Below are 15091 nucleotides of genomic sequence, written 5' to 3' on the forward strand. Positions count from 1 at the left end.
ATGACGCACTACTTCACTAGAGTTTGAAAAATGCACTGTTATGTTTCTGTAATCGCGATTCGTGAGGAAAGGAAACTGAAGCTGCGCAATCAGGAAGAGAACGCCACGTTTGATTACAGATGAGACGTTATACTGCAATAATGAGTCAAGTAAGTATATCTTGATGCTTTCTTTATTTTAAAATTTTCACCGTAACATGGCAGTTGTTATTGCGATTAAGAGTGTAACACATTAAATTATTTTCATCGCAGACAGACGCAATAGACTCGGGAGGTGAATTAATCAGGTTTTCAATAATTTATCTATGATTGCATTCTAATAATTTCTTACATCATAATATGTTCGCGTGTGGGTGTGTTCGACGAATTTGGCTGCTGAAAAAATATATAATTTAATTAAACCGACTTTTTAAATCATTTAAACATTACTAAATGACAAATTTGCTAAATACAGATCCAATATTGTAACACTCGAAGACATTTATATACATTTAATACATATAATCAATGTTATAACCACCATAAATATTTAATATATCACTCTAGAAATAATGCTTGTAATGTAGCATTATTTTTTTTTTTTTTGCATTTGAAGAGTGAGTTGTTCAGTTACTATTTGTTTTGGAATATGTTATTTTTTTGTGCTTAACTGGAGTTACACGTTCATTTTGCAGGATCAGTTCATTTGTGATTGGAGATACAGTGCAAGCGGTGTGGAATCACAGGCCTTTATTGATGAGGTGATGTTAACGTTACATAATTTGTCATGAATTGTTGCACAGACAGCACACCCTGATCAAGCTGAAACACTGCTATCAAGTCACTTACTATCCCTATAGCTTTTAAATACTTTAAATCTTCTCCATTTGTAAGTAATAAATTCCCACCTGTGCATTTACAGATGCCCCTATAATCATCATATATTTTACAGGTATCAAACCAAAGGAAGAGGGCCGCAGAATTGCTGTGTCAACCGTGGTACCAGTAAATACAGGAATATCCTTCATGAAGATTTGCGCGGTAAGCTGAAACTTACAAGCCAAGATGAGGAAACGTTTGCATGGGTCTTGGGTATGGAAGTAAAATAATGGCAAATGTTTTTGAAACAAAAAAGCCTGTTGAATTGCACTACTTGAAAAAAAAAATGCATTGCATTAACTATGCTTGCATTTTAATGCATTGTATTTTTAGGGCTTGCATTGGGTTGAAATTTAAGCTGTGAATATTTCCATTAAAAACATTTCAAACCCATTTTCATTATTAAAAATCCAATAATCCATATTCACCTTTAATATTTTACTTCAAAAATATTCAAATGGTTTAAAAATACAACCTATAATATTTAACAGGTGATTTTCGGTCAAAAAAATGTTTCCGCTTCACAAATTCAGTGGTTCGAATTGGACAGTAAATTCAACTTTAACATCCAGGAACTGCTAGCCTGGAAATCCAGACCCAAATCCGAAAGATTAAGGGTCTGGCATTGAGTAATATAAATCACCCAACTCGAGGGGCGGCACCAAGCATGTATTTGAAAATCTCAATGCACGCAATTGGATAATACTAGTACGACCAATCACAACTAAGCCCCATACGCCTAGCTACCAGCGGAGCTAACTGGTATATTAGACTCTTGCCAGCAATGTCTTTGCCGGTCTTTGCTTCTTTGCCGGCAAAACAGTAAAAACATCCTTCTTACAAAGGAACGTTTCGAGCACCGTCTTCGGTTCCTCTTTTAGATAAAAGTCTAACTCGTTCATTGTAGCGGCCAAAGCTGTTTCAAACAACTGGTGTTCATCCACAGCCATCTTGCAATGTTACTAATGACGAATAATTTGTATCATTATTTTCGTCACCGACATTTTTTCACAGACGAAAACGAGACGATAACTAAATAAAAACCAGTTTTAAATGACGACAACTATGACGAGAATTTATTGACATTTGATTGGGGAATGAATAAACTGCTTCATCAGGGCAGTACTAAATAAAAAGAGAACACAATTTTTTGTTATCCCTCTTATTACTATAATTATTAACATTTTGCAGATACTGCAAGGTGTATAACTTTAAAGCGCAACTGTATATCTATCACTTTCATTCAATTGAGCCAAATATAATAATGGACTGGATCTGTTTTTATAAACAATTGTTTTCCTTCTGTTTTTGTTTTCTTTCTTCAAGGTATTTTTTCTGACTTTCCTGCTTCTCTGGAACATTTCCATTCACATATACTCTGGAGAGCTTCTGGGACATTGACATAAACAGCACTTTCCAACAACTTCATAACATTTGGTGACAAACGATTTTGGTTTTCTTGTTTTTATGCCGTTGGAGTTCTTCAGATTTTGTTTTGTTTTTAGACAAACTTACATTCACTGTAATTGAGTAAGATTTTAGAAGAAACCATTTGGTCCTGTTGGTGCTAGTAAAGGTTTAAGAGCTTTAATATTTTTACTTTAATATTAAGTCTCATTTGCTAACATTAGTTTATACATTAGCCAAAATGAACTAACAATGAACAATTTATTTACTGTATTTATTCATCTTTGTTAATATTAGGTGTGTGTGCGTGTGTGTGTGTGTGTGTGTGTGTGTGTGTGTGTGTGTGTGTGTGTGTGTGTGTGTGTGTGTGTGTGTGTGTGTGTGTGTGTGTGTGTGTGTGTGTGTGTGTGTGTGTGTGTGTGTGTGTGTGTGTGTGTGTGTGTGTGTGTGTGTGTATGTGTATGTGTTTTTTTTTATGGGGACCAAATTCCAAATTACCCCAAAAGTAGTAGTACCAGTAAATTACATGGAAACAAAAACAATTTTATATATCATACAGAATGTTTTCTGAAAATGTAAAAATGCATAATGTTTTCTGTGATGTTTAGGTACCTTGGTATTTGAGGAAGAAAATGATTGTGCATATAAGCTTCATTGTCCTCCAGACTCTTTCTAAAGGAGTTAAAGTGTTGTAACTGTTTGTGTTTATGTATAGTGTTTCTTTTGATTGTAACTAGGTTATTAAGAGATTTTTTTTTATTAAAATTTGAAATGTACTAAATTACAACTTTATTATAATTTTTTTAATTATAAATGTATTTAATTATATAACGAACGATGTACATGTATATTACATTAAAGTATATTTTAGTTCACATTAATTGCGTGTCAGTATATTGTGTAGTGCACTTTAAGTATATTTTAAAGACATTAGAAGCAGTAATGAAAGTAGATATAAAGTTGTATTAAAGTCCCACTTAAGTTGTTCCAAAAAATCACTCTTAATGGCAACTTATTGCATTTTATTTCAACTTAATATGTGATACATTTGAAATTAATTACGCTTAATGTGCATTGAGTGAGCCCAAAACAATACATTTAATTCACACTTAAGTGTATTTTTAACTGACATTAAAGTATATTTTAGTTCACATTAATTGCGTGTCAGTATATTGTGTAGTGCACTTAAAGTATATTTTAAAGACATTAGAAGCAGTAATGAAAGTAGATATAAAGTTGTATTAAAGTCCCACTTAAGTTGTTTCAAAAAATCACTCTTAATGGCAACTTATTGCATTTTATTTCAACTTAATATGTGATACATTTGAAATTAATTACGCTTAATGTGCATTGAGTGAGCCCAAAACAATACATTTAATTCACACTTAAGTGTATTTTTAACTGACATTAAAGTATATTTTAGTTCACATTAATTGCGTGTCAGTATATTGTGTAGTGCACTTTAAGTATATTTTAAAGACACTAGAAGCAATTATGAAAGTAGATATAAAGTTGTATTAAAGTCACACTTAAGTTGTTCCAAAAAATCACTCTTAATGGCAACTTATTGCATTTTATTTCAACTTAATATGTAATAAATTTGAAATTAATTATACTTAATGTGCATTAAGTGCGCCCAAAAGATTGCATTTAATTCACACTTAAGTGTATACTTTTAAAGTATATTATTTGTGTAATAAGTACACTTTATAAAAGTACACTAAAGTGCACTTTTTTTTCACAAGGGATGTCATGTTAGCATATGACAACCGGTTAGAATCTCTTTACAACCCTGTTTCCACTTGGTAGTAACAATTGACTTCCATTGTATGGACAAAAACAAAATGCTGAGACATTTCTCAAAATATCTTCTTTAATTTTCCACTGAAGAAAGGTTTGGAACAACATTAGCGTAAATGATGGCAGAATTTTCAGTTTTGGGTGTATTATCCCTTTTAAGATGATCGTATTAGTCAGGTGACCACCATGCTTTTTACACCTAGTAGTAACTTGTGTCTCATGTCCATCTCCTCTGACCCCATAAATACTCAATGTTGATCGATAACGATGAACAAAGAGATCTATTGAAGAAATAACTATATATCTCTATATCATGCATCCCTAGTTATTTCATTCGGATGGTTATTTACGTAAAGCCTAATTTATTCTGCAAAATGTAGACCTTAGTTTAAGTGCAGTGTTTGATTGACAGGTGAGTATGCAGTGGTGAAGCTCAAAAGATTTTGTACACCATTACCAGGTGTAAACGTTGTGTACAACTTCTCTCTGAGAACCATTTCTTGTTTTCCATTTGGAAGAAAAACCGAATTGAAAAAGAACAGTAGCATAGTTTGCAACAGTGTATTTTCAAGAGCGAATAATGCTTTTTGCAAATAAATAGATCTGTGTCGCTGCTACTGCTAGGAGACAGCCTAACTCACGCCAGGATTCAATAATTAATTCCTGTGTTGAGAGTTTCAGAGACGTGCTGATTGGGCTGATTTTCTCTTCTTCTTTTCCTCCTTTCCCCCCCTTCTGTTATGATACAAAGGAGGCCGTTTGAAGTAATTTGTCCCAGTGAGAGTGGCTTGGAATACCATACAAGCTTTGATTTAGCAAAGCAAATTTAATTTTGTTTGCTTTATGCAAACCAGCCAGGACCGAAGGGGCTTTCTCTGATTTTGCTTTGGGGTGGGGGAGGTATCCGGTTCTAATGGGAGCGTGAGAGGAGCATGTTCACGAACGGATTCGGTATCTAATATAGCACACGGTTCAAAAGTACAGCACCCATCCCCCTCTTCAACGCCTTGAAATAATTGTCTATGTTGTCTTATTTCTGTATGTTTCATACTAATATCGAAAGCAATTCCGGCTTCTTTTGTTTTGCTTTTAGAGAACTACCTGGTTCCTAATATGCTTAGCTAATCTTATGGTTGTGTGTCTAGCTGTGGTTATGGATCTATTGTGCACGGTTCACAAACCTTTACGACTGCTCTCTATTGTGTTCTAGCCCATATAGCAAGGCTTTCTCTTCAGGGTCACACAGTCTACTGTTTGTGAATTGTCTCGTTCAGAGCCGTACAAGCAGCCACTCAGGTTGGATTCTCAGTAACAGCCCTTGATAATGGCGGCTCTATAATGAAACAGACAAAAACTATCCCCAAGGTCACAACCTTAAAAACTTGTATCTCCAGCCCTCATTCCTACATACTTTGGCTGTACTTAACAGCATTTTAGTCTGCAGTTTGTACCAGAATGGGAGAGGGGGGGGGGGGATACGATATAGAAAATAGGTGGTCCACTTTTGTCGAAAGACTATTCAAGAAATAATGAGTGAATAAAGCAAAAGCCATTTTTTTTATTGTTATATATATATATAAATATACAGAGAAACCTCTCCTTGACTAGCCTCAGTTCTTTTGTTATACAAAACTTATCCAATATCTTTCAAGCTCTCTCTGCAGTTTAAAGGTCTTAATTGGATTCCATCAATATATTGCTTGACACGACCTCGGGTCTGCCACATTCCCTCTCTACTCTGCGGAGGGAAGCCGCTTCATTCATTCCATCAGGCTTTGTAATGTCGTGAATATTCTTAGCTAAATTGGCGGTTTTCAGAGCTATTATTTAAGCCTGATTGGACTGCAAAAGCATGTTTTAAATGAAGTGAATGTCAAGAAAGAAAGAAAGAAAGAGAGAAAATAGCACGTTACCTCTACACACGAGTCCGTATAAAGTATCTTGCTCTCTGTAGGCCGACTCGAGTGTAAAACTTTGTAAGTATATGTATGAAAGGTACAAATGACTAGGTTATTAAAATAGAATTAGGCTGCCAGGCTTTGAGTAACAGTCAGCCCTGTCGTTCTCTCACTCTCCTGTTTCTTTCTTTGTTCCATGGCTATTGACTGACATGGAGAGAGACGTTTGATTTTGCTCGTGCCTGACCCTGGCCCTATAAAAGGAGCAGCGTACCACATCCATGACAGGTACGCCATGGCACAATGCATCTACAGTATAGTGCACTCTACAGAATATTGAATGATTAGAACTACTATACAGCAGGTGGTATTGAAATCTCAGCAGGCTTTGGTAAAGATACATTGACATGTACAGTTAGTCTTTTTGACAGACATCTTGTGGTCAAAGTGACTTGCAGACTAGTAGTAAAATTGGATTAGTGCATTGCATGAGGGCACAACATAGTATCCTGTACATGGTTTAAAACCAGTATCCTGGGAATTTGCTGTTTTTTTTTTATATGGCTGGAATATCTAATATTGACTTGACTTGACTTGGCTTGGTTTACCAGATTCTTATTTATTCATCTTGCACCCCATTAGGTGTTCTATATTAATGATACAAATTAGTCCTAAAGAATGAGACTCAGTTACATAAAAGCAGCACTTGAGTTTCCTCAAGTTTGTGTAAAACCTGATGGTCACGTTCTTCCAAAAGTGGAAGTGGAAGAACATCTGACTATCTGTACAAAACATCACATGACCAATGTCATACAATTTCTTACGTTTGTGTAGTGACCTACACTCTAAAAAATGCTGGGTTGTTTCAACACAATTTTGGGTCAAATATGGACAAAACTAAACGTTGGGTTAAAAATGTAATTAAAAAATTTAACCCAACGGCTGGGTTTGTCCATATTTGACCCAAAATTGGGTTGAAACAGCCTAATACTTGGATTTTAAATCCCAATATGTTCTGGTCTTTGAACCCAACTCTATATTCTGACACAAAGGTGGTATTTATTTCAAAATATTGTTTTCTTTTGTTCTTTTTTTTTTGTAAAAGTTGACATTACAAGGGCATGTGAGCCCATCCAAGCACATTTGCTCACTTTGATTTACTATAGATAGAGAATAGCCGGAGCACTCACGTGACGTAGTTCTCCAAGAAATCAAAATGAAGGGCGTTTTAAGCACACATTCCTCAAGGCATCACATAAACACTTTTACAACACTTTTACAGTGTTTTTACAATGTCACGCTGTCAAGACGCCGGGTTTTTGACGCTATGGATTTTCTTCCAGCACACAGTGAATGATTTTCTCTCCCTCTCTCCCTCCCATCCTCTTTTTTTCTTTTCTTCTCCATGCAGAATCATATAATAGAATCCCTGGTAATCACAGTGTGGGGCTGAAATAATAGATTAATCAGATTAGGATGATTCCGAACAAACAGCGCCTTTCCTGAAATGTATCGATGTTGTCTGATGTAGCGGAGGCCTGCTAATACCTCGATCACATTGCTTTCCCATGCAGATTGCGCTAATTATATGGAGGTGATAATGTCATGGATACTCGCAGTCTAGCGGCAGGATATAAGATGTTTTATCAGGCACGTTTGGGATGGATGATGGACGATTGGAAATTGCTAGCTCAATTAAAGCAGCGTAAAAGTACGCGATGGGTCATTTTCTGCCAAATGATCAAATACCTGTATCGCAAGGTTGTGAAATATTGGATTCTGTTTGGCTGATTTTAGTGTAGTAGTTAAGGATAAGTGGTCTTTGATTGGTTGAGAAGCGGTAAAGAGCTAATTTTGCACTCAGCTGATAGCAATCTGGGTGATAAGATTAAGGGGGAACTTAAAATAGCCTGACAAAAAATATGCTAGTGGGTTAGCCGTGTTTATACATTTGGGCTGTTGCCTGGCTGAAGGACAGATGGCTCAGCTGCAAGGAGGGGCACGGTAACTGTGAGGCGTGACAATTTGTTAAAAAAGAAAAAAAGAATGGCCGCATATCCCAGCATCCCTTGTGTGTACGTGTGTGTTTGTGACCTCAGAGGAGAGTGTGTTCTAAAGGCGTTGATGTGGAGGGGCGAACCCCTAGCTCCCATCTCCCTGCGACTATAAACACGTCAGCCGACACACGCCGCTGCAATCTGGAACCAGATTTACTGCCCAGGAAATATGGCAGCCTTTTTATTGGTCCAAATACTTGTCACTCATAATTTATTGGCTGTTGCTAGGCCTGCTGTGATGTCAGTGAATTGTCCCTGCCAGGAACATGAGAAAAAGAGAGCGAGGGAGGGAGAGAGAATCTGTTTCATTCATGAAGGGCTTAGGGTTTTGTCAATGTCATAGTTCTTTTCTGATCTGACACACACACACACACACACACACACACACACACACACACACACACACTCACTCATCCACAACATTTCCTCAGATCCTCATTTCCATGTGTGGTGGACTTTTGAGAAAATTTTTGTTTTTGTTTAATGAGAATTAATATTTAGGATGGGAATCATAAAACAAAAAGTAATGGCTCTGGCTTTGATTCCTCCTAATGATTTTGATACCATAACATTTCCATTATAAATAATTTTTTGTACTTTTTATTAGCTTCGCTATATGTTGTAATTTGAACAACAAATTTGAACAGTGTTTTTTTGATTCACTAAAAAGAATCAATCCATTGGATTCATTTGTTTAGGAATCAGACTACACTGGTTGCACTGTATGTTTTTGATTCAGTAAAAATAACTAGTTTATAAGATTCATTCATTCTGTAATCGGACTTCTGTTTTAGAAAGGAAAGGACTTATAATTCAAATTATTATTATGATTCATAGGAATTCTCGTGTTGACATGGTGATCAGCCAATAAACGTGACGTGGAGACACTGTCTCTTCTCACTTGACTTTTTGCCTGAATTTATTTATTATTATTACATCACTCAGATTTAGAATATGTTTTTGAGAACAATAAGTGCTTTACAGGCTGTTTTATTATTGTAATATTTGTTTTGTAATTTTTTTTTAGCAGACACTGCCTCCCATTACTCCTCTGACAAAATAACCCGGAGAAAGATACCAAAATACGGTGCAGCCACTTCTTCAGCTGATGAAAAACAAAGAAGTGCACACAAATCCCAGTTACAACTCTTTCTTGACCTAAACCAAAGAATGTACAGCGGTGAAAAGAACAGCACGTACAAACAAGCTTAATTTCATTTAATCTCTTTTGATAGAATAGGTGAAACCACGGCAATTATTGTGTCAGAAGTGTGCAGAAATTGGAGAAAAGAAAAGATCAAAGCAGCCTGTCCTTTCTTGAAAAGACTAAATGAATATCAAGGAGAATGTGAGAGCAGTGAGGTGGGACATTTAGAGTAAGAAAAAAAAAAAGGCAGATAAAAAATGAAGTTAAATGCCAATGACTCTTTTGAAAAACGATGCACGATTTATGAAGGACTATTAAAATGTTTATATTTACAGCATTTTGTTCTGTATCAAAATAATTAATTGCCACCGTTTGCAAATTAAACGTACATTACAACGTAATTAAGAAAGCAAATGAGTCCAAGCTTCCCTAAAGCATCCAGAGAGAACGAGAGCTTGAGAGCGAGCGAGCGAGAGATAATGTACATTTTAAATGTGTTCGAGTTAAATAGTTGCCATGCATTATCTTATTAGATGTGTGTGTTATTGTTTTGAGGCATTGGTTTAGTGTTGTTATGGATCATCTGGGTCAGGGCTGTATTAATGATACCACTTTGTATTTTGCACCATTTCTTTACCCTGCTATTGCATCAGATATTTCATGTGAAGTATTTCAGACATTCACCCTGATCTTCTCTTGCTCTATAGGTTCTTCCCATTATAATACAAACAAGTCAATACGCAACACTTCAAACAGGTGTTGTATTTTCTTGGCACGCCCGATCTCAGCTGCTGAAGCAGTATGGGGAACGACGTCTATATCACAGCCAAACTGCGGCCCATAAAGTATCATTTTTGGCCATAACCTTCCCTCTTTAGAGAGAAAACAGATATAAAAGTATATAGCGTGTGCTTTACTGTCACCCCTTCACCTTGCCTGGCAGCAGCACGCACTGCTGATGGATGCCCCACGTCGCCTGCCTTTTAATTGCTCGTAAATTTTTGATCCAGTAAAACGCCGCATTCTTGGAGCACAGCAGCTCTAGGAGAAGCAAAGAGCTAAACCAATACAACAAAAGACAGAGCAAGAGAGAGTAACCCTGTGTTACAGCAGTGAAGGACAATCAGCTGACTCGCTTTGCATGTTCACAGAACATTATGGGCAGGTGCTTAAATATATCACGTTACATTAGACAAATGCTGATTATACATTAATTAAATGCAATTAGTGGCTGCTTCTGTTTACTGTAAATAATTGGACATAAAATGATGGCATAATAAGGATTATAGTAAATAAAAACAATACCCTGAAAGGGATTTTTTTCACCTCAGTCTAGGATTAATTTCCTTTGCAAAACGCAGTAACGCGGCAGCACAGATGAAAATGGCTGGTTTTGATTAAATTTAATATCAGTTTAAACAATTTCTCTGAATCTGAGCACAACACAGTCAAACTTATTTGTCACAGGATGAATCATAAAAGGATTTTTCAAACTGGGGTCTGCAAGAGGGTTCTCGGGGGTCTGTTGATAATTTGAAATAAAAAATATTTTTAAATATTTATTTTTAGGGCTGTCAAAGTTTACTGTAAAATCAGCGATTTGAAGCAGTAATTCTGAATCCTAACTGTTTCTCTTCAGGTTTGTAGGCTACATCTAATATTGCAGAGTTAGACGCGTTCATGTGTCAACATATTTTGTTGATCCCAGAACAACATTCCTGTCCGAAAATGTGGTCCTAACCATATTCCTACCTCTCTAAACCTAACCCTACCTATAAGTTATGCCTAAATATCAGACGGAAATGATGGTGAATAACACTGATGTAGAAGCACCAAACCCTGGTTGTGAACCTAAACTTGACATAAATTGTAAATTTGTACCTCAAATCTGATTGATTGCTTAGAATATTGGTCCAGGATCAACAAAGATATTGATCAAGGAACATGCTGCACATATGGCGCTTTTCCACTGCATGGTACGGCTCGGTTCGGTTCGGTACGGTTCAACACGGCGTGGAGCGGTTCGGTTCGCTTTGCTTTTCCACTGCGTGGTACGACTCAACTCGGTACGGCACGGTTTGGTTTGCTTTAGCTCGGTTGCTTTTCCACTGCAGTTAGTACCGCTTCAAAGTGGGTGGGACTGATCGTTAAGTTGTATGTCTGGTGGTAGCCGTGTGCGGCTAAGAGCTGTGCTACTTCCGCTCCTCGGCAACCAACGAGAGGAACGTCTGCACCTCGTCCACTGACCACGATTCAGCCATTTCTTGTTTGATTTTTTTGAACTTTTTTTGTCAAGTAAAAACTCTAAAAACAGGTGCTACCGCGTTTGCTGTTGTCTGGCTATTTAAATATAGCGGGTTTAGTGTCTCGTGTAGCAAATATACAATGACGCTGAAGTGACGATTCTGTCTGACCAATCAGTGATCTGCAGTGTTTTCACGTCACGTTTAGTATCGGTACGGTACGCTTGGAACCTCAACAGAGGTGGTACCATTTAAAGCGAGCTGAAGCGAGCCGTACCGTACCGTACCATGCAGTGGAAATGCGCCATAAGAGAGCCGTACCGAACCGAGCCGTACCGTACCATGCAGTGGAAAAGCGCCAAAGCGTGCTGTGCCGTACCGAACCGTACCGTACCATGCAGTGGAAAAGCGCCATTAGTGTGGGTAGAAAAAAGATACAGTTAATACAAAGTCAATAATTTCCAGATAATATTTTAATAATTAGTTTTTTCTTCAATACAGCAACAGTTTAAAGCCAGTTCTTCTATTTTGCAGATGAACATATTTATAGTATCAATATTTTTCACACACTATAAATGGGTCTTTATACATGAAAATATATAGCTGTCTTTATATTCTAGGAAGAGGGTCCCTCAGGGAAACATCATTATTTAGGAGTCTTTTGGGATTCAGAAGTCTGAAAACCCCTGGTCATCTTCAGTTATGGCAAAATGTGAAATTACGGTGTTTTGCCTTAAAGGGCACCTATTATGACATTTAAAATGTTCCTAATGTTGTTTAGGGAGTCCCCAACAACAGTTTTACGTGCATGCAATGTCAAAAAACACTTTTGTTTTCGAATAATATGCATTTATTTTTACCTGATTTGCTCACCGACTCCCAAATGATTCGTTCAACGACTCGTTTTTTCAAACCCCTCCTTTGCGCGACGCTAATCTGCGTTGATTGGTCAGATGACCCAGCAGTGTTTACAGAGATAATACTTATTGTTTAACACGGAGTACAATGATGCTTTTATCAATTAAATCGTGTTATAATAATGATTATAGTCCACTGCTTTGTAGTTTGTAGTAAAAACTAAAAATAAGATAAAGAATTTAATGTTATGTTAGCGAACATAGCCCAGAGTTCATATTGTAAAAGCACAATCAGTCTTTGTTTGCATTAGCCCGATGCATAAACATAACGTTTTTACAAAAAAAAAATGCAGTTATGTTACTACGAGGTATTATTCTATTCTTTAAGACAACTCCGAAAACAACGACAAACACTTCACATATCTCAATACAATTGCCATTGAAGACCTAGAAGCTAAACGGTGCTTACACAACAAACAAAATAATAATTAAGCATGCTACATAAAACATAAAAGCAACAATTATTAATAACACTTACAGGTTGTGATACGGAGGAGGAAGCTGATGCAAATACACTTGGAACTGAACCTTCCTTCAATATCAGGCGGCTCGCGAATCCAAGTTTGATTGCATTTAAAAAGCAATCGTCTTCAAAATGGCGCGAACAAAGCACAAGGCTCGGACTATACTTCTGTGGTATAGTTATATGAATTGTAGCCACTTAGTCTTCAAATGCTCCTCCTTGGGCAGATGAAAAAAGTTTGCTTTTGAGCCGCACTTCAGAACACAGCGTCTCGTCGCCATGATATTTTCCCTGGCCTTGGAGCGCAATAAGTGGGCGTATCGTATTCAAATAACTTGACAAGTTGACGTCATCTAGTCAGAGAAAAAGCTTCGGTCTTCTAACGATTCATAAAAATGACTCAGAGTCGACTCTCACTTTTGAAAGACAATAACTTTATATACGGTGCACTTTCATATTTCAAACTTTGCAGGATGTTTTTGTTCACTTAGATCTATGTTACACACTACATGAAAGGTAAATTTCAAAATTCCATAATAGGTGCCCTTTAATTTTGATGTAGGATCAGTCACTTAAAACTACTAAAACAGCAAATAAATGCTTTTTCAGAAAAGTACCATGTAAATTAAAGAACAGGCAACACAATGAGCCAGTGTGACTGAATGATAATGAATATTGCTCAAGTCATACAGCTCAAATTATGATTTGTCGACCCTTAAAGGGTTAGTTCACACCAAAAATGACATTTCTGTCATTAATTACGCACCCTTAAGTCGTTTCAAACACGTAAGACCTTCGTTCATCTTCAGAACACAAATTTAAATATTTTTGCCACCCCTTTTTGGCTTTCTGACCCCCCTATAGACAGCAACATCATAACCACTTTAATGGCCCAGAAATGTAGTAAAGACATTGTTAAAATAGTTAATGTAACTACAGTGGTTCAACCTTAATGTTGAAGCAACGAGAATACTTTTTATGCGAAAAAATAAAATAAAAAACTTTACTTCTCTTCCGTGAACGCCGGCTCAGTATTGGCCGGATCCTGTGTCACACGCATGCGTCGGGGTGCTCACGTGAACAGCGCCCGAGACTCACACGGAAGATAAGAAATTGTTAAATAAAGTCAGGGTTTTTTTTGCGCACAAAAAGTATTCTCGTCGCTTCATAACATTAAGGTTGACCCACTGTAGTCACATGGACTATTTAGGACTACCGGTATTTACTTATTTTCTGGGCCTTGAATGTTTATGACATTGCTGTCTATAGGGGGGTCAGAAAGCTCTCGGATTTCATCAAAATTATCTTTATTTGTGTTCTGAAGATGAACAAAGTGCTTACGGGTTTGGAACGACACGAGGGTGAGTAATTTAATGACAGATTTTTCATTTTTGGGTGAACTAACCCTCTAAAGAACATTAGTTCAGCATATTCAGGATTAGATTACCACCCTAACCTGGTTTTAACAAAAAAAAAAAAAAACTATTTTATAGTACCTGCAATTGTAATTACCTGTCGTTTTATTTGTGGACTATGTATTTAGGGATAGCACCAATGAAATGTGCCTATAAAGATCCATCTACAAGGAAGCTACATCCGAAGCAGAACATTTTTCACAAAACAGACTTAATTACTGTAAGTGGCATAAATGTGTTTACATCGGAATCACATTTGTTCGATTGCACTTTGTTTCCATCAGTGTCACTATCAGCTACAAACTTTCATTCATGATGTCACTGAACGTGGATGGAGCTTTGCCCAGTGGTTCACAAGGGTGTCCAATTTGTGGTTTCAGTATAGTATATTTATTTTAGGCTTTTTGCCATTTTTATTCAGAGACAGAATAAGAAATGAGGAGAGAAGCCACATACCAGATTTAAACCTTAGTGTGTTCAGAGCACATGTGCAAACACTATTCCATGACTCGGTAACACTTTACAATAAGGTTCATTAGTTAATGTATTTACTAACATGAACTAACAATGAGCAATACATTTGTTACAGTATTTATTAATCTGTGTTAGTTAATAAAAAATACAGCTGTTCATTGTTTCTTCATGTTAGTTCACAGTGGGTTAACTAATGTTAACAAACACAACCTTTGATTTTAATAATGTATAAGTAAATGTTGAAACTAATATTAACTAATATCAATAAATGCTGTAGAAGTATTGTTCACTCTTAGTTCATGTTAACTAAGGCAGTTAACTAATGAACCTTATTGTAAAGTGTTACCCATGACTCAAGCACATTCACTTTAAGCACAAACTAAAAAGTGAAAGAGTAATGTAAAAGTAAATGA

General features: G+C 36.5%; 1 protein-coding gene and 1 long non-coding RNA gene across 7 annotated transcripts in view; both read left to right on the forward strand.

Moving 5' to 3' along the window:
- The window catches only part of LOC307005097 (uncharacterized protein), a 155371-nt gene that overhangs the window by 108791 nt on the left and 31489 nt on the right, over positions 1 to 15091 (forward strand). For 2 of the 6 annotated variants that reach the window (XR_013799220.1, XR_013799221.1), the window contains exon 1: positions 4443 to 6250. The exons of the other annotated variants lie outside the window; for them this stretch is intronic. The gene's annotated coding sequence lies outside the window, so the exon portion shown is untranslated. Of the gene's footprint in view, positions 1 to 4442; positions 6251 to 15091 lie in introns of those variants that run through there. 6 annotated transcript variants of the gene reach the window in all.
- Positions 24 to 995, forward strand: LOC307006006. The gene is made up of 3 exons (XR_013799375.1): positions 24 to 149; positions 674 to 739; positions 931 to 995. It is a non-coding gene; the product is annotated as an uncharacterized lncRNA (long non-coding RNA).

This window comes from Phoxinus phoxinus (genome assembly GCF_949152265.1).
Source record: "Phoxinus phoxinus genome assembly, chromosome: 10".
Lineage (NCBI taxonomy): Eukaryota > Metazoa > Chordata > Actinopteri > Cypriniformes > Leuciscidae > Phoxinus > Phoxinus phoxinus.